The sequence below is a fragment of the Balaenoptera physalus genome (genome assembly GCF_965194825.1).
Source record: "Balaenoptera physalus genome assembly, chromosome: 2".
NCBI classification, from domain to species: Eukaryota; Metazoa; Chordata; class Mammalia; order Artiodactyla; family Balaenopteridae; genus Balaenoptera; species Balaenoptera physalus.
The window spans coordinates 103,676,887-103,695,729 of record NC_138883.1 but is presented as its reverse complement, the minus strand read 5'-3'; the positions used below and the strand labels follow the sequence as shown (position 1 = coordinate 103,695,729).

At 43.0% G+C, this 18,843-nt stretch overlaps 2 long non-coding RNA genes across 2 annotated transcripts in view; both read right to left on the bottom strand.

Annotated features, from left to right (window-relative positions):
* LOC309654354 overlaps positions 1–18,843 on the bottom strand; it is a 498,770-nt gene that overhangs the window by 340,859 nt on the left and 139,068 nt on the right. The window lies entirely within an intron of this gene.
* On the bottom strand, positions 1,173–17,204 carry LOC309654332. Its single transcript, XR_014260158.1, has 2 exons — positions 17,107–17,204; positions 1,173–15,981 (listed from the first exon to the last, which is right to left on the bottom strand). It is a non-coding gene; the product is annotated as an uncharacterized lncRNA (long non-coding RNA).

Genomic DNA, 18,843 nt, shown 5'->3' with positions numbered 1-18,843 from the left:
TATACCTGCTTATCTTCCTCAGTGAGTGATGCTGAGGAGTCCAGGCCATGATGCGGGTAAATAGGAAAGTGTCTCAGAAAATTACAGCTCTTACTCTTACGATTATTATCTTCCGTCTAAGTAAGGGTTTCTCTTCAGTGGACCCGTCCTTTCGGCTCCCTCTGACCCTCCCCATTCTGCAGTCCCTCTAAAAATACCACCTCTCCTGGGTGGGGAGCGGAGGCAAGGCTCCACATGTTTCTGACCGGAACTGAGGATTCACAGAACAGGAACTGAATTATAGTTAGGGTGTCCTGAGAATTTCTCCGATGCTCTTTCAAGCACAGACAGGCATGAGGATCTCAGAGTAGAGGGTAGGAAGAGGATCCTTAGGGAACAGCGAGGAGATGAAAACTGAAGGGGAGAGCAAAGCTGGGGTAACATTGCCCAATAGCTGCTGAGAGTCAGTGGGGACATTAGGCGTGAGGAGCTCCTGAAGAGGCCGGTAGCTTGGGATGTGGCAGAGGGCAGGGGAGGGTCCTTGAAGGCAGCAGGCAGGGAAAGCGGGTGGGTGGACAGCAGGGGAAGAAGCTCCAGGGCGGCACCTTGTCAGCCGGGCACAGGGCCTGTCTGTCTATATGGGGGCGCCAGTGAGGATGGAAATATGGTGGTGAGTGGGGAGGGATGCCTCAATCTTGCTCTCCAATGGCTGTTACCCGGCTGGTTGGCGAGGGGGTGGGTGGATATACTGAGGAGTGGGTCTAGACACTTCTCTCTCTTCCCTGAGCATCTCTGAATGAAGGTGTAGCCTCTTTGAGTTGGCCTCCACGTGTGCCTAACTAAACTACCCAGGGCAATGCTTCCTTCTCTTTTCCGGTAGGCTCTTAAAGGAGTAGTATATTTTCTCCATGCAACAAAAGTGGGAGAAACAACAATTCTGCAGGTTTCTTCATAGGCTCACTAAAGTAGAGGTGCTTCTCTGAAAATCTGCTAGAATACCTTTCGAGTTTCATTTGTCCAGGAGCTTGGCTGAATTTCCCCCCATCATGTTAGTATTTGCTGCCCAAGCAAACCTGCCCAAGCAAATCATCTACCCTTTGTAGATGATGGAGTGGATGGTAATTCTTAAGGGCTCAAAGGTCTGCAGGGTTATGGGGTAGAGCCTGGTAACAACTTGTAAACCCTAAAGGAACTTTCCTACCTAGCCTTCCACAGGCATACCTTGGAGATATTTTGGGTTTGGTTCCAGACAACTGGATTAAGCAAATATCACAATAAAGCGAGTCACACAAATTTTTTGGTTTCCGGTGCATATAAGTGTTATGTTTACACTATGCTGTAGTCTCTTAAGTGTGCAATCACATTATGTCTAAAAAAATGTACATAATTTAATTAAAAATTTTATTGCTAAAGAATGCTAACATCTGACAATGCAGGGTTGCCACAAAACTTCAATTTGTAAAACACGCAATAAGGTGAAGCACAATAAAACGAGGTATGTCTGTACAAAACTCCCCTCTTAACTTTCAAAACCCTAGGCACACACAAAAATGTGTTCTTAGCTAGCCAAAGTCTGCCTCTCTAGATTTAACAAAGCCAGAAAATAGCTCTTCTGTCACGTTGCTTTAAGGCACACCTTTTAAAAAACAAACAAAGAATAAATGAATACACTATTACCCCTCTCTCCCCATCCCCCATGGACATAAAAATTTGTTCAGAGAAGAGGGACTAGAAAATCTTTCATTTAGATTTTTTTCAAACATAATAAATGCTGATATTTCAAAGATGATTTCCTCCTTTTCTTAATTAATTAATTATTTTTGGCTGCGTTGGGTCTTCGTTGCTACACGGGCTTTCTCTAGTTGCCGCAAGCGGGGGCTACTCTTCGTTGCAGTGCTCGGGCTTCTCATTGCGGTGGCTTCTCTTTGTTGCGGAGCACGGGCTCTAGGCACACGGGCTTCAGTAGTTGTGGCTCGCGGGGTCTAGAGCGCAGGCTCAGTAGTTGTGGTGCACGGGATTAGTTGCTCCACGACATGTGGGATCTTCCTGGACCAGGGCTCGAACCTGTGTCCCCTGCATTGGCAGGAGGATTCTTAACCACTGAGCCACCAGGGACACCGGATTTCTTCCTTTTAAGTGCATTCATATCCATTCTCTTTTCATCTTCTCATGATCACTCTTGGCTCTGTTTTACAGTTGAGGAAAGAAAGGTGAGAAGTTTAAATAGGTTGTCCAGGTCTGATGACTGCTCAGTGGGGAAAGCATGGGTCACATTCAAAATTTCTGACTCAAGGGCAATCCCACCATTCTGCCCTTAGGTGATTTGGGTTGGGTCATGGAGTCTGGGGTCTCTTCAGCTCTGAGCAATAGACAAAGCGTGCTCTGCTGGAATCCAGCCTGGCAGGTCTCCCTCCACTTACCAGAGCCCCTCTGAGGTGAGTAGCGTAGCCCAAACTATGGAGTAATACAATCTTTGCCTTGAAGACACAGTGCAGTCTTCAGGGCCACAGTCCAGGGTGGGCTACTATCAGATAAAACTCTACAGGAAAAAGGTGGAGGCTGCATGCCAGGGACCTGGTATCAAGGAAACTGTAGCATGACCAACAGTAGATCATAAAAGCAAAGCTGTAAAAGCCATAAACCTATGTCATTATGTAAAATCCTAAAACCACGTCCCAAATCCCAGACTGGGCATTCATAAACTTCCAGTATTGATTGTATGAAGGGTCCCAGTGTCCTCTAGGGTGTTTATGAGACTATACTGTAACAACTAATCTTCCTGGCTGCATCCTTTCACTGCTTCCCCCACAAGTGCTGACTTACAATTTTGTTAAAGATTTGTTTCACTCTTTCTCGTATGATGGTTAATCAATTATTGTTCATCTTTCTCTCAGACCCTTTGCTCTTTGACAGCAGGATCCTGGTCAATGTTATCCACATCCCTCTAGTGTCTAAAATAAGCAGTAGGTGTAATGAATGTTTGCTTAATTGACGCGAGACCCCAAGATATTGGCTGGAACCACCAATGCTTGGACCAAGTTTGAGTGTGATGTTTTCACTGCAGTATTTCTTTTCAGATGTAAAGCATTGGTTTACAAATGACTCCTCAAAAAACAAACTGAGATCTATAACAAGAGTCTTGAAGTGTTTTTACTTTTAACTCAGTTCCACTCTTGAGAATGTATTTAAGGAAATCTGAAATACAAACAGATATCTCTGCCTAGGAAGCTCATCATCGTTGTAATAGTGAGAAATTGGAAATGATCCACATGTCCGATACTTCTGAAGGGATTACATCAAATGATGGTTTATCCATTTGATAAACTATTAGGCAGACACTTAAATGATATTTATTAAGGCTTTTAATGACTTGGGAAAATGCTTAAGATATAATATTATATGAAAAAGCTGGAATTCAAAACTATATATGAAGTCTGATATAAGATTATTCCAGTTATGAAAACTGGGCATGGAAAAATTGCAAGGAAAAGTGAAAAATGTCAAAGTGATTTCTCTAAGTGGAGAAATAGTTGAGTGATAGTTACCGCTATAGACTGAATGTTTATATCCCCCCTGCCTACATTTATATGTTGGAACCTGATTCTCAATGTGCTGGTATTTGGAGATGGGGCTTTTAAGAGGTGTTTAAGTGGTGAGGGTGAAGCCCTGATGAATGGGATTAATGTTCTTATCAAAGGGAACTCTGAACCATCCCTTGCCTCTTTTGCTGTGTGAGGACAAAGCAAAAATACAGCCATCTAGGAACCAGGAAGCATGCCCTCACCAGACACTGAATCTGCTGGTGCCTAGATCTTGGACTTCCCAGTCTCCAGAACTGTGAGAAATAAATTTCTGTTGTTTATAAGTCACCCAATCTATGGTATTTTTGTTACAGCATTCCAAAAAGACTAAGACAGTTACTTTCTTCCTTATATCCTTCTGTATACATGTATTTTTAAAACCAAAACTAAAATAATCCTCAAAAAACCAACCCATAAAATGTCATCTTTAAAAGTGATGAAAGTTACCACAAAAAAGCCCAAACAACATATATTCAAAAATTTATTACCATTTATTATGAAAAAGGAGAAACAAAAAGGAAAAGGGGAAGTATAGGAATAGACAGTTCACAGAAGAGGCATCCACCTGCGTAATAAGCACCTGTGAACATTCTCAACCTCACTAGTTGGGGAGATGCCAGTCAAAAGAACAAGTGACAACGCATTTTTCACCTAATGATTGGCAAGATCTAAGAAGAGTTCTGGTGGATGATCTCTGGCTCTCAAGTTTCTTTTACAGTAATGATGAGCGACACAATCCTTGGGAAGGTGTAATTATCGTCTAGGAAGCACATACACCTCTCCGTAAATACAGAGGTATAAAAGCGTGGCTGCTTCATCTGTGGGAGGCATCGCATAGGGAAATCATCCCACCCAAATCAAAAGAACTTTATGTCATAAATTCTGTAAGTTAGAAACTCTGAATGAATACTTGTGTGACTTCCTTTCCCCTAAAATGAGAGCTCATTTCTGGGTTCTCTGGGAAGCAGACTCAGACGGAGATGAGCATGTGGGGAGTTTACTAGGGATGTCCTTGGGAAAGGAGCAGGATTTGACAGAGGGAGAAGCCCAGCTGTGATGGAGTCTCAGGGGAAGCTATGACAGTGACCCTGAGGGCAGTTCTAAAGATAGATGACTCTTCAGAGTTGAGACAGGGAAGCCGGGTATTTATATCCCTCTATCAATCAGGAATGTGACATGACCTTGGGGAAGTGACTCTTCATTCAGCTGAGGCAATTCCAGAGTGGCTGACCCCTGAGGGCTGTCCTCTGTGCCACTTCTGGCAGCTAAAGGAAGAGGCTTTTCATTCCTGAGAATCTGGGGCACTGTATCACTGTGTCCACCATAAAATGTTACTTGTTTGCTTTTTTTTAAAAAAAAAAGACTAATTTTTTTTTTAAGATTTTTTTTGATGTGGACCATTTTTAAAGTCTTTATTGCATTTGTTACAGTATTGCTTCTGTTTTATGTTTTGGTTTTTTGTCTGCGAGGCATGTGGGATCCCAGTTCCCAGACCAGGGATCGAACCCACACCTCCTGCACTGGAGGGTGAGGCCCTAACCACTGGACCACCAGGAGAGTCCCTAAAAAGACTAATTTTTTAAAGCAGTTTTAGGTTCACAGCAAAAGTGAGAGGAAGGTACAGAGATTTCCCATACTCCCTCGCGGTACAAAGCAGAGACAGGCAGGAGATGTGCCCACCACTCTCCTCTTCTTTCACCTCTCCACTGAGGACATAGCTCAGGGAGTTGGGGGAGGTAGCAGCAAGCTGTACATATTCAGTAGGTAGCAGCAGGAAATGTGAATTTAGAGAGTATGGGAGGCCTGGATTACAAGAAGCTACAATGCAGAAATCTTAAGGATACAACTCGGTAGTGAGAGGAACCCCAAGAGCGTGAAGGATCCTGATTACTCAGTGGGGGCAGGTCAGACAACCCTCTGTTGTCTTGGGGTCAACTTAGCGTGATACCTCCAAGGATGCAGCCTGGCCCACTCCTGCAATGCAGCATTTTAGTGAACAGGAAACAGCAACAGCAGCTTTACAAACACTTGTGGCCGGGCCCCTCAGCCCAAGCAGCTGCTTCTCTGCCCTCTAGCTTGCTATACATGGAGGAAGGCTCCCCCTTCACACAATGTCCTTTGGGTATCTGTGGCTCTGGGCCCCTGATCCTCCCATTCCCCTCTTTGTTCCTGTTGCTAACCCTTTGCAGAGGACACCGCTTCTGGGACTTCCCTGGCGGTCCAGTGGTTAAGACTCTGCGCTTCCAATGCAGGGGGCATGGGTTCGATCCCTGGTCGCGGAACTAAGATCCCACATGCTGCGCAGTACAGCCTAAATAAATAAATAAGTAAAAACAGAGGACACTGCTTTTAGGTCCCCTTCCTTTGTATCCCACTGCTGTATCCCAACCCACACTTACCCATGCTTGGCTTTGGCTCATGAGACCAGACCTACTTGGGAGTACAAACCCTTCAAGCACCTGAAGTCCTACTTTGAGTATTTCCCCACATTAGTTAGTTTATTGACTCAAAAACATTCAGGACACCTACTCTGTGACTAGTACCAAAGGCTGAGTATATACAGACGGCAAAGACCTATCTCCCTGACCTCATGTCTTACAGTTGCTTACCACCTAGTAGGTCACTGTCAAAGATTGGGGAGATCTTTCCTGTACCAGGGCTAGTGTATCTCCTCACCTCTTTGTGGAAGCTCCAAAACTCATTCTGACATGAGCTGAGCTCTCTGCCACTATTCCCCCAGCTCTGCCCCGAGTCTAGCTGGAACCTCTTCTCAGATGTTAACTCCAGAAAACCCCTCCTCTCTCCCTAGATGGGCCCCAGACATGGCCACCTTTTTTTCTGCTAGGGTGTCACACTTCCATCCAACAGAATGACACAATTCTAGCCCTGCCCAGTCCCCTGTTCAGTCTCTATTTTGTTCTCAGCAGTGATCCCTCACCGCATCTGTGAAAAATAATGTGCTTTGCAATGTCCTTAGGAAATATATAAAGAAGGGTCAGGGTCCTTCATCTTCTCTCCATGGAGAACTTTTCCCAGGATACAGTTCAGAATGGGATGTACACATCAGAAAGAGAATATCCCCATCCCTGCCCCAAATCACATCTGACATCAGATTCCCGGAACCAGGCAAGGTGCGTGCTCTCAGACCTGGGGACATTAGGCAGAAGGGGGTTCCTCTCATCTTGGCCATCAGGGCTCCATCAGGGGAAACTGAAAGGAGAATTGACCAGAGCCACTTACAAAACAATAAAGAGAAAGAATGATGAATGCTCTGTTAATAAAGTGACCTTAGGTTTCTGGCAAAATGTCAACAGCCTTAATTTTTACTTTTTTTTTTCGTATTTTTGCCCCACTCTGTATTCCAATATCCTGACCTTGTATAAGTACAAAACCCTAGTTTTGCTTTTGCTCCTGTTAGGAGCTTTGCTGACTGTAGGTTTGGAATCTCTTCAGTTATGAAAAAGCATTTACACTCAAATGATTCTTGGAACACTGTGGGGTGAACATCCAGGAGGGGAAAACAGGTGACAAAATACAGCCATGGTTCACAGGAAGGACGGGGGGTTCCGATACTTGGAGGAGAATGCTGGAATTCTGAGCTTCTGTGGACAATCACATCATCCTATTCTAATCGATTATCTATTTATTCAACAAACATACTTTGAACACCTCCTATGGGCCGCTTATAGCAGATAAAACTTCCACTTGCCCAGAGGTAGGAAAGTGTTTAAGGAAAAATGCTGTATTTTACTATCCATATTATAAAAAATTGGAAAAAATATGCAGAGGTTGATTGATTTTTACATTGCTTATTAGTGTTTACTGTAAGCCAAGTGCTATTCTAAATTCTTTTCCCATATTAACTCATTTAATCATTATAATGGCTCGTTATGTACTTTCTATTATTATCCCCATTTTATAGAAGAGGCAACTGAGGCACTAAGAGATTAAGAAAATTTCCCAAGGTCACAGAGCTAGAGAGTGATGGATATGGGATTTAAATCCACTCAATTCTGTTCCAGGGTACATTTGTTTAACTACTAAGCATACCTCCTCCACCACATCAATGAAGCTTCTACTACAATGATAGTTCTCTCGGGGGCTCCATCAGGCAGATCAATGGCAGGAGTAGGAGGGAAGTGCTGGGAATGTAACTCAGAATCCAGGAGCTGCACACAGGTCACAGCTGCCGAAAGGAAGTGTTGACGGCTGCATCCCCTGACATGTGATTGTTTCTAAAATGCCAGAATTTAGCTATGGGTTCATGATGGGTTAATTCCTCATTAAAACACTGTCGGGTGTGTGTGTGTGTGTGTGTGTGTGTGTGTGTGTGTGTTTGGAGGGAGAGGACGTCACAAGGCTGAAAAAAGCATGTATCCCACCGTTTCTTAAACTTTAATGTGCATGAATCACCTGGGGCAGGGCCTGAGAACCTGCATTTCCATCCAGTTCCGGGTTGGGGTGGGATGTCTACACTAGAGCTACCACCTTCAGAAGCAAGGAAACAGGACCAATGCTTTCAAACCTTAAAGAAAAACACACTGGGACACTTTCTTCCAACGAAATCTTATGTGAAGTTTCAATAAGCAAAACAAATAAAGTGGAGCCATCTTGGTTACAGTGAAGGGGCAGCCAAGAGCCCGGCCCCGAATGCTTTTTCTCCCCTCCAAACTCCTGGAACCTCAAAGAAACACGAGGCAGCTCTGAAGAAGCCCAGTGATCTGGACCCTGTCCTTGTCTAACAGGGCTTCACTGTAATACTAGTCACATGTGGCTACCAAGTACTTGAAATGTGTCCAGGGTGACTGAGGAATGGAATTATTAATTTAGTATAAATTAACCTAATTTAACTTAAAAGCTTTAGCAGTATAAAATATTTTTTTGTTAAGTATAACTTTGTTGTTTTGGTAGGACATTTCATGAAATCATATAAGAGCTTACTGTGGTCTACACCTAAACACTTCACCCATCTAGTGTGTGTCAAGCTTGAGTGATTTTTTTTTTTCTTTATATCTGATATAACTTGTGTTTATTTGAATGTTTTCTGCAGACAACATGAATTATAGTGATATAGTGATTACATATACTAAAATGTTTACATTGCATTTGTTTTCATTGTAATATAATTAAATTATTTTTCTAGTTAAAAATTAAGTGTGGACAAACATTTAAATTTTTTTTAAAATACATTGTCTTTTTTTTTAATTAATTAATTTATTTTTGTCTGTGTCGGGTCTTTGTTGCTGAGCATGGTCTTTGTTGCAGCGAGCGGGGGCTACTCTTTGCTGTGGTGCACAGGCTTCTCACTGCAGTGGCTTCTCTTGGTGTGGAGCATGGGCTCTAGGCGCACGGGCTTCAGTAGTTGTGGCACGCGGGCTTCAGTAGTTGTGGCTTGCGGGCTCTAGAGCGCAGGCTCAGTAGTTGTGGCATGCAGGCTTAGTTGCTCCACGGCATGTGGGATCTTCCCGGACCAGGGCTTGAACCCGTGTCCCCTACATTGGCAGGTGGATTCTTAACCACTGCACCACCAGGGAAGTCCAACATTTAAATTTAAAGCAAAGGCCTACTACTGCTTTAGAATTGATTGGAGATGCAGAAGCTAGTACTATGACTGGATCAGAAACATTTAGACTTTTATTTTTCTCAAAGGACTTCCACATTTACAAAGAAATGTTAATTTATGCCCTAAAAAGTTGAACTCAAGGCATGGATAGTTTTGAATCTTTTCTATCTAACAAAGAATATCAGCTAGACAAGAAAAAATTAGTTTTTATCATGATGTACTGTGATCTAGCTCTATCAGTTTAAAAATTCAGATTTAATGGAATTTTGAAATGAGATTGATGTTTCCCTTATTGCTTCATTTCACTGTGTGACACATACTGAAAATATTTGGGCTGGGTTTTCTGAAAGAGATGCAATGAAAAGTGTAATGGATGGAATTGTTAAGATTGTTCATTATAGATGTGCAAATGCTATGAATCATCCCCAGTATCTAGAACTGTTGAAAGAAATAGAAGACAATGGATTTAATGAATTTAATGTTCTTTGCTGATACTCATTGTTTGAGTGGTGGAAGAGTTTTACAAAGATTTACTGTACTGGTAGGTCTGATTTTTTTCTTGAAACAAAAGGAATATTTGCCAAATGGTCAATAATCAAAAACAAAATGTCAGTTTGATTTATGTTTTCTCACTGATATTACATTGCACATGGACATGCTAAATTTGAAGTTTCAAGTAAAGGAGAAGTTTATTTGTGACCTAACCAGATAGGCACAAGAATTTATGTTGAAATCAAAATTTTTCATAATCCAAATCAACTATATTGATTTTATATATATTTTTCAAATATGAATCCATTGCAGAAGATTTTAATTGTAATCGACAGTGTTATGTAAATTGGCTGGAAAAACTTGGACACTTTGTTGACATTGATAATTTCAGAGATTCTTTTCAGTTTATGTAATATCCTTTTGAATTTGTGTCAGTGAGACTGAGATGACCCAAGAGTTAGTGAATTTAGCTAACTGGAACAAAAATTGTTTTGAAACTGATATGCTTTTGCTCCAAAGTCAAACCACTTTTCCTAAAAATAGATGAACTAATTTGGTCAATGTGATTGTAAATATTAGAAGAAAATTATTTTTAACATTCAAGTAACTTATTGGGAAACCATTAAGTTTGTTTGGAACACATTTGCTATGTGACTCTACTTTTAATGGTAAATTTTATGAAATCTAAATACAGACCTAGTATTTCTGATGAAAATTTAGTATTCAAATTGAGATGTGCTATAAATGTAAAATGCACACTGGATTTTGAAGACAGTATGAAAGAAGAATGCAAAGTATCTTATTAATTAGTTTCTTATGTTTATTACATGTTGAAGTAATATTTTGGATACATTGGGTTAAATAAAATATATTATCAAGAGTAATTTCTCTCACTTCTTTTTACCTTTTAAATGTGGGCACTGGACAACTTAAAATTATGTGTGTGGCTCTCCTTATACATTTTTCTTTTTTATTCCTAGGATATTTGTGTGTAAAACTTCTCCATGAAAGCAGGGATCATCTTTGTCCTGTTTTTTTCTCCACTGCTGAATCCTTGGTATTAGACCTGTGCTTACCACACAGAAGCTACTCAGTAAATGTTTGCTAAATGAGTGAAAGATTTTGGGTATATAAATTTTTTTTGCTGTCATAGGTATTTTTGTTATAAACATTTGCATAAGTTGATGTGTGAGTGTGTGCATATGTATTTTATTTATTCCCTTAGAATAAATTCCAAGATCATTGTGTAAAAGGGCGTGGACCATTTTATAACTTGTTAAACATTGCCAAGTTAATCTCAGAAAAGATTGAACCAATTTACAATGCCATCAACATAGTAATTTGGTTTGGGATTTCGGTCTCCCAATGTCAACTTTTAAAGGGATGTAGAATGATTAGCAATGTGGCATTGGGCAAGTTACTTAGCTCTCTGAAGCTCAATTTCTTTAAACTGTAAAATGGAGATAATAATATAAGATTGAAAACTGAGTGAGCAAATGCCTGGGCAAATACCTAGACAATATTTGCCTCATGTGAAGTTGGCATTAAATGTATGATTCCAGTATAAAAAATAGGAGTATCATAGTGCTTTCTTACAGTAGTAATGGATTTCTGCTTGGGGTGTAAACTGCCAGATGAGGTGGGAGATGGCTCCTTCAGGGACCAGGCAGAAGATATCAGAGTCACATGATAGGTAACTGCTGGAGCTGCTAGATTCTGTTGTTTGCGAGAAGGAAATAAACTCATACTTTTGTACACTTGATTCTCTAGCTGCTTTATTTTAAATCATGGTGAGGGCTTCCCTGGTGGCACAGTGGTTGAGAATACGCCTGCCAATGCAGGGGACACAGGTTCGAGCCCTGGTCCGGGAAGATCCCACATGCCACGGAGCCCATACGCCACAACTACTGAGCCTGTGCTCTAGAGCCCGGGAGCGACAACTACTGAAGCCTGCGCACCTAGAGCCTGTGCTCCGCAACAAGAGAAGCCACCTCAATGAGAAGCCCGTACACTGCAACGAAGAGTAGCCCCCGCTCGCCGCAAGGAGAAAAAGCCCGCGTGCAGCCTGCGCGTCTGGAGCCTGTGCTCCGCAACAAGAGAGGCCGTGATAGTGAGAGGCCCGCGCACCGCGATGAAGAGTGGCCCCTGCTCGCCGCAACTAGAGAAGGCCCTCGCACAGAAGGGAAGACGCAACATGCCAAAAATAAATAAGTAAATAAATTTATTTAAAAAAAATCACATTGGGTGATGATTTGACAGATTCTGAAATGGTGTAGAGGTGAGTGGGGATCTATAATGGGTTTAGAGGAACACTAAGAGAAACAGCTTGTCAGCTGCCCCATATCCAGATGTTATTTCTCAGACTCAGGAGCGCCTGGACCTCCCCTGCCCAATAGAGTAGCCACTGGCTTCATGTGCCTGTTGAGCACTTGATGTGTGACTTGTCTAAATAATTAGTGTGAAAAAATGTAAAATATCTCATCAATGGTGTTTGAATATGATTACATTGATATAATATTTTGGATGTCTTGGGTTAATTAAAGCATATCATTAAGATTAAGTTAACCTGTTTCTTTTTCCTTTTCCAATGTGGCTACTAGAAAATTGACAAGTACATATGTGGCTTATGTATGTTTCTGTTGAACAATGTAGGTTCAGACCCCTACATCTTCCTACAGCACTCCCAGCAACCTTCTAGAACCACTTAAATACTTTCAAACATGCATGGACAGCTCTGATTAGCTCTAAGCTTGGAATTCACAGCCTGGGAATGAAGCAGCAAGCGTGTGCCCTAGACAAGAATCTGTGAAGCAGACTGGAAACTGCTAAGATAAAAGGCCAGAAACTCAGACCAAAACCTCACCTCAGTTAACACCAGTAAAATTCCAGAATTTCCCTGTCCATTTTTATTAAAATGGACCATTCATGAGCCCAGAAGTCTGACACTGATAGCTGAGAAAAAAAAAAGTTTTTTTGGTTTTTCAAGTCCAGAAACACAAAGATATAGTAAACTAAAAGGGTAGTTCTTCTATAAAGAAATAAAATGAAACGATTTAGATTAGAAATCATGTTGGTGTGGATCATCTAGGAAGCAGAGGCCAAGATGAGCTAGAACGTGCAGGAGATTTATTGAGAGAAATGTCTGTGAAGGAGAAAGGGGAGGTGGCAGGAAATGGCAGGGAGAGCCTTCAGACCGTTAATGCAAGTCTGACACCTGTGAAAGGAGAGAGGGAATTAGGTAGAAAAAGCCTCAGACAGCAGTGCATTTCGGCCAGGCCAACAGGAGCCCCAGAGCTCCGAGGTTGCCTGTTGGTGGCAGCTTGTGTCAAGCAGGATGGGCCAGTACTGTACCCTTACTGCAGTGCTCAGCCATTGGCTGGGAGCAGCCTAGGGGACACCAGTGGGGAGGTGGGTCCATAGGGCACTAACTGGGGCTCTCAGGCAACTCTTCTCCCCTTGGCAGGTCCACCTGAAGGAGAGCTGAGTGGTACACTGATCTTCGACATCGCATACTGTGATGATTTGAAGTTAAAATTACAACTCAGGGGTTCTTATAACTTTATACCACATGTTTCAGTAAAGTCCTGACAACTTCCTTTAGAAACAGTGCGCTTCTGCATACTGATGTCCTGGGTCAGGACCAGAGTCAGGACACCAGATTCTATTGGTCTTGGCTCTGCACATTCAAGATACTTCATTTCTTGCAGCCTCAGTTTCCCCATCTGTAACATTGTTGTGAATTATAATATCTAACTTGTGGGGTTGTTGTGTTTATTAAAAAGGATACCACGTGAGGGAGCTTTTCACAAAGGTAAGATTGTTTGATCACTTCATTCATATAACGTTGGTCCCACCTACTGGAAATCAGGTTATGAAGGCTAAAGACTTCTAAAAGCAAGTAATGTCATGTTGAATATTTTCAGCTATTGGCAATATTTGCCTTGAAGATGACTGTCATCTATGAAAAGTCAGTTGAAACATTCTAACTGATCCAAGTAGCACACCCATCAGGAATTTCTTGTAATTCTTTCATCTTAGAACACTTTCCCCAGATATTCCCAAGGAGGGATTATTCCTCCACTCCAGTCTCTGATCGAATGTCACCTCCCAGGCCTTCCCTTAACCCCTTACCCAAAATGGCAGCTCCATCACCATTTGTCCTTTACATTGCTCTGTTTTCCCTCATAGTACATGCTAGTTCCTGACATTATACTATATTGTTTATTAGTTTATTATTGTCTTCTCTTCTAGAACATAAGCTTCATGGGATCAGGAACTTTGTTTCATTGACTGTTATACCCCTGGAATGCTGCCTGGCTATAGTAAGTAATTGATTTTTTCTTGACTGGTTGAAGTTCACGTGTGGTTTCCAAAGGGATGAGAAGGCAAATGAGGAACTTAGAAGAACAATAATATTTTTCATGACTGTCTGGGGCTACTTTAATGGTGAGAGGAAGAGGAAGAGGCTAATTGCAGAGCACAGGTGTCCATGCGTCTCACCTTGGACAGGTTCAACCTCCTCCCCAGTCAGACCTTTCACTAGAATTGCTAGCAAGAAGCAAGTGGGCAGGTCTAGCAATTATCTTTTTTTCTTAATTTCTCTAGGGAAGGTGGGCAAGCTTTTTTTTTTTTTCTTAAACTCATGGAAATCAGATGGGAAAAGAAAATTGAACAAGAGTCCTGCCTAAGAACACTCTATGTTATAAATCACAGCAAGATCCTTTTTGACCTACCTCCTAGAGTGATGCAAATAAAAACAAAAACAAACAAATGGGACCTACTGAAACTTAAAAGCTTTTGCACAGCAAAGGAAACCATAAACAAGACGAAAAGACAACCCTCAGAATGGGAGAAAATATTTGCAAATGAAGCAACTGACAAAGGATTAATCTCCAAAATTTACAGGCAGCTCAATATCAAAAAAACAACCCAATCCAAAAATGGGCAGAAGACCTAAATCGACATTTCTCCAAAGAAGATATACAGATTGCCAACAAACACATGAAAGAATGCTCAACATCATTAATCATTAGAGAAATGCAAATCAAAACTACAATGAGGTATCACCTCACACCAGTCAGAATGGCCATCATCAAAAAATCTACAAACAATAAATGCTGGAGAGGGTGTGGAGAAAAGGGAACCCTCTTGCACTGTTGGTGGGAATGTAAATTAATACAGCCACTATGGAGAACAGTATGGAGGTTCCTTAAAAAACTAAAAATAGAACTACCATATGACTCAGCAATCCCACTACTGGGCATATACCCTGAGAAAACCGTAATTCAAAAAGAGTCATGTACCACAATGTTCATTGAAGCTCTACTTACAATAGCCAGGACATGGAAGCAACCTAAGTGTCCATCATCGGATGAATGGATAAAGAAGATGTGGCACATATATACAATGGAGTGTTACTCAGCCACAAAAAGAAACGAAACTGAGTTATTTGTAGTGAGGTGGATGGACCTAGAGTCTGTCATACAGAGTGAAGTAAGTCAGAAAGAGAGAAACAAATACCATATGCTAACACATATATATGGAATCTAAAAAAAAAAAAAAAAGGTTCTGAAGAACCTAGGGACAGGACAGGAATAAAGACGCAGACATAGAGAATGGACTTGAGGACATGGGGAGGGGGAAGGGTAAGCTGGGACGAAGTGAGAGACTGGCATGGACATATATACACTACCAAATGTAAAATAGCTAGCTAGTGGGAAGCAGCCGCATAGCACAGGGAGATCAGCTGGGTACTTTGTGACCACCTAGAGGGGTGGGATAGGGAGGGTGGGAGGGAGACGCAAGAGGGAGGAGATATGGGGATATATGTATACATATAGCTGATTCGCTTTGTTGTACAGCAGAAACTAACACACCATTGTAAAGCAATTATACTCCAATAAAGATGTTAAAAAATAATAACAAATAAATCACTAAATATTGGAAAAAAAAAAAGAGTCCTGCCTAGCCCACCAAAAGGATGCTCAGTCTTTGGAGGATCAAGAATGGTTCTGATTGGTGTGGCTGTACCTGTAAGTCATGAGCAAAGACATAGCTGTAGTGTAGAGAAGGGAAAACAATTGTTCTGCATCAGCCTGAAAGGCAAACCTGGCATCACAGAGTGACTGACACGAGGAAGATCTAGACAGTTATCTCTATTGCTTGGGTCTGTCCAGCAGCCGAGGGGCCATGAGTGAGGGAGGAAGAACTGCTCACCCTGAGAAGTGTTCCAGCCCAGGTGGTGTCCCTCTGGGTGGTGGTGAAGGGGCTTCCTGGACTGAGTGCAGCAGGTTCAGACTGGAGGAACTTCGTGGCCCCTTTTGATTTACTGTCTCCATGAGTTCTAGTCTCCCCTGAAGTAACAAACTGTTTACCCAGAAGGTCAACAGAGAGAAAAAGAGAAGTGGGGTCATTTAGCAGCCAGACAGAATGCAGTAAATGCTTAGAAGGGCAACTTGCTCTTGACTAAGCCAAGAAATAGTGTGCAGATCACCCTCAGTTTTCACCTTCCTGTGAGTAATACATCATCCCTGGGAGAGCCCCCAGGACTCCAGGGATCCCCACAAACTAGGAAAAGGCTGTCTGCCAAACAGAGAGCCCCATGTAAGAAAGTAATGAAGGGCAAAGCTGAAATTCCAGCAGTCTCTCCTTTAAAGGTTAGTGCTTCTTGCTCCTGTTCATGGAGAAAGGAGTCAGTCTCCACTCATTGATGAGCTCAGATGTTTGTTTTTGTTTTTCTTTTTTAATTTATTTATTTGGCTGCGTCAGGCACGCAGGATCTTCATTGCGGTGCTTGTTGTGGTGCGCGGGTTTTCTCTTCTCTAGTTGAGGCGCACCAGCTCAGTAGATGCGGCGCGCGGGCTTAGTTGCCCCGTGGTATGCGGGATCTTAGTTCCCCGACCAGGGATCGAACCCGTGTCGCCTGCATTGGAAGGCGGATTCTTTACCACTGGACTACCAGGGAACTCCCATGAGCTCAGGTTTAATTCTCCTAATATTGCGGTCAGTAGACAGAGCACAGGGCTGGGAGACAAAAGACCCAGGTTCTAGTCCCAACTTCACCTCTAACTCACTTTGTGACCTTGGTCAAGTTGCTTGACCTCTACGGGCCTCAAATTATTTCCCATAAAATAAGAAGACTGAATTTAATGATTTGTAAGAGTTTTTTCTAACTTTTTTCTTTTCTTCTTCCAGTGCTCATGTTTTGTGAACACATGATTGGGTGGATTCAAGCAGGGCTGGGTTATATCTCCCTTTTAGAGCTCTCTCTGAAAGGCAGTTTAGCATTTGGCACTGGGAGTAGGAAACAAAACAGAGAAGCAGCCTTGCGATGTGACAGACCTAGGGGCTGCCGGTTCTGTCTCCGTCCCAGGACTCTGGGGTGGCCCTTTCATCTCCAGGAGCGTAGAGCCCTCACAGAAGAGGGCAGAAGGCCTGGTGATGGAGTGCAAGTACTGTCAGCTGGTTCCCCTGCCTCCCAGCCCCACTGACCTTGGAGTGGTGAGTCACGCTTTATCACTGTGAGTGCCTGGCAGTGGCCCCGTACAACTTCTTGAGCTTGTCAACACCCAGGATAGAATAAATCGTCAGAGGCCCATTTTTAGCCAAGAGTGAAAAATGAAGTCACCAGAAGATGCATATGGGAGGCGAGGGTTTGTTGAAGGACAGGGCTATCTTCCCAGGGAGCCAATCCTGGGAAGTCTTCAGGGCCCTGGATCTGCAGTCCTCAGCCTCACAGCGCCTGGAAGACTGGAGGGAAAGGCCAGCAGCTGGAGGGAGGGACCAGGACACTCCCCGCCTTCACCAACTTTAAAGATCATATCCACCAGCAGAGGGATCTTAGCTTCTCCCTGCTCCAGGAAGTAGGCCCTTCTTTCTATTCTGAATAATAAAATCACAGGGAGTGAGGAGGGAGATGCTGAATTCTCCAAATCCAGAGACTTTCTAATCTTTTGTTCTGTTTTATTTTAGGAGCAGAGGGAAGAGTGAGGGGAAGATTTGCAGCCTGTACGCTCAGCTTTTCTCCCCCTGACTCCCAGCTCTGACCTGGACTAACTCATCTCGGAGGCTCTTCTACCTCTACCCTTGGGTAGCTCATTGCTAGGTTTGAAAATAGCACATTTCAGCCAAACTGAGCATGTGGGCAAGTTGCTGATATTTTAAAGATGAAACAGCACCATTTCAGTAAAAAGAAAAAAAATCCCAGTTCTGTTACTTTTATGAACTGTGGGATCCTGCTCAAGTTACTTAACCTCCTGCCTCTATTTCCTCATCGGTAAAGTGGAGAAAACATTGATAATTGTACCTGCCTCAGAAGGCCTTTGGGAGGATTAAGCAAGATAAAACAGTTCAGGGCTTGTTTAACACGGTGCCTGCCCATAAACTCAGGCAGGAGTGTGGCTGAGTAGAAAACAAAAGCTGGCGGGGCCCAAGCTCTCTTAGGGAGACAGTAGGAGCTGGGGTGCTCTTTCAGAGTCTGGATGCCCGTTCTGTCCTCTCCCGGCCTCCTGAAGGGACAAGTGAGTTCTGCTCCTGGGCAGATCTCACAGGAACTGATGTTTCCTCTCTGGACATGTTTGACTAGTCACTTCCTCCCCTGACCCTGTGTTTGCCCCGAATCAGGAGAGAGGACTGACAGCCTGAGAAAACACACTAGGACCCAGAGAGGGGAGAACCAATTTGTTCATCCATCCAGCCAGCCAGCAAAACTCTGCACCCATCTGTGCCTGGCAGTGCTCCAGACCTGGGAGGATTCAGAGACTATCCGTGCCTAGGCCTTTCCTTCCAAAGCCTTGGGGAGGGGCCAGCCTTCTTGGGATTCAGCTTCCCTCTTGACTCCCACCCTTCTTCTCTCTCCCCCATCAATTAGGCTTGGACCCTGGTCATTCTAATTTGGAAATGACCTATATATCTGTGGGCCTCTTCCTCTTGGGGGTACTAGTTGAAACCCTGGGAGTGGATCAGATTGTCAAAGGACAGTATATCCAGAAAAGGGAATCTGCTGCAGGGTGAAATCTTGGGAAATATGTACATTTGAGAATGAAGAGTTCAGGGAGAAAATGCCACAGAGGGGCAGGTACTGGTGGATGGGGGTGTTGGGTAAAGGGTGGGGACCCAGCTGAGGCTACTGGGAGGATGGGTAGGACTGGAGAACCACACAAAGAAGCCAATAGATTTGTGATTCTAAGAAAGGGGGGTGGTCCAAGCATGCAGTCGGCCTCAGGCCAT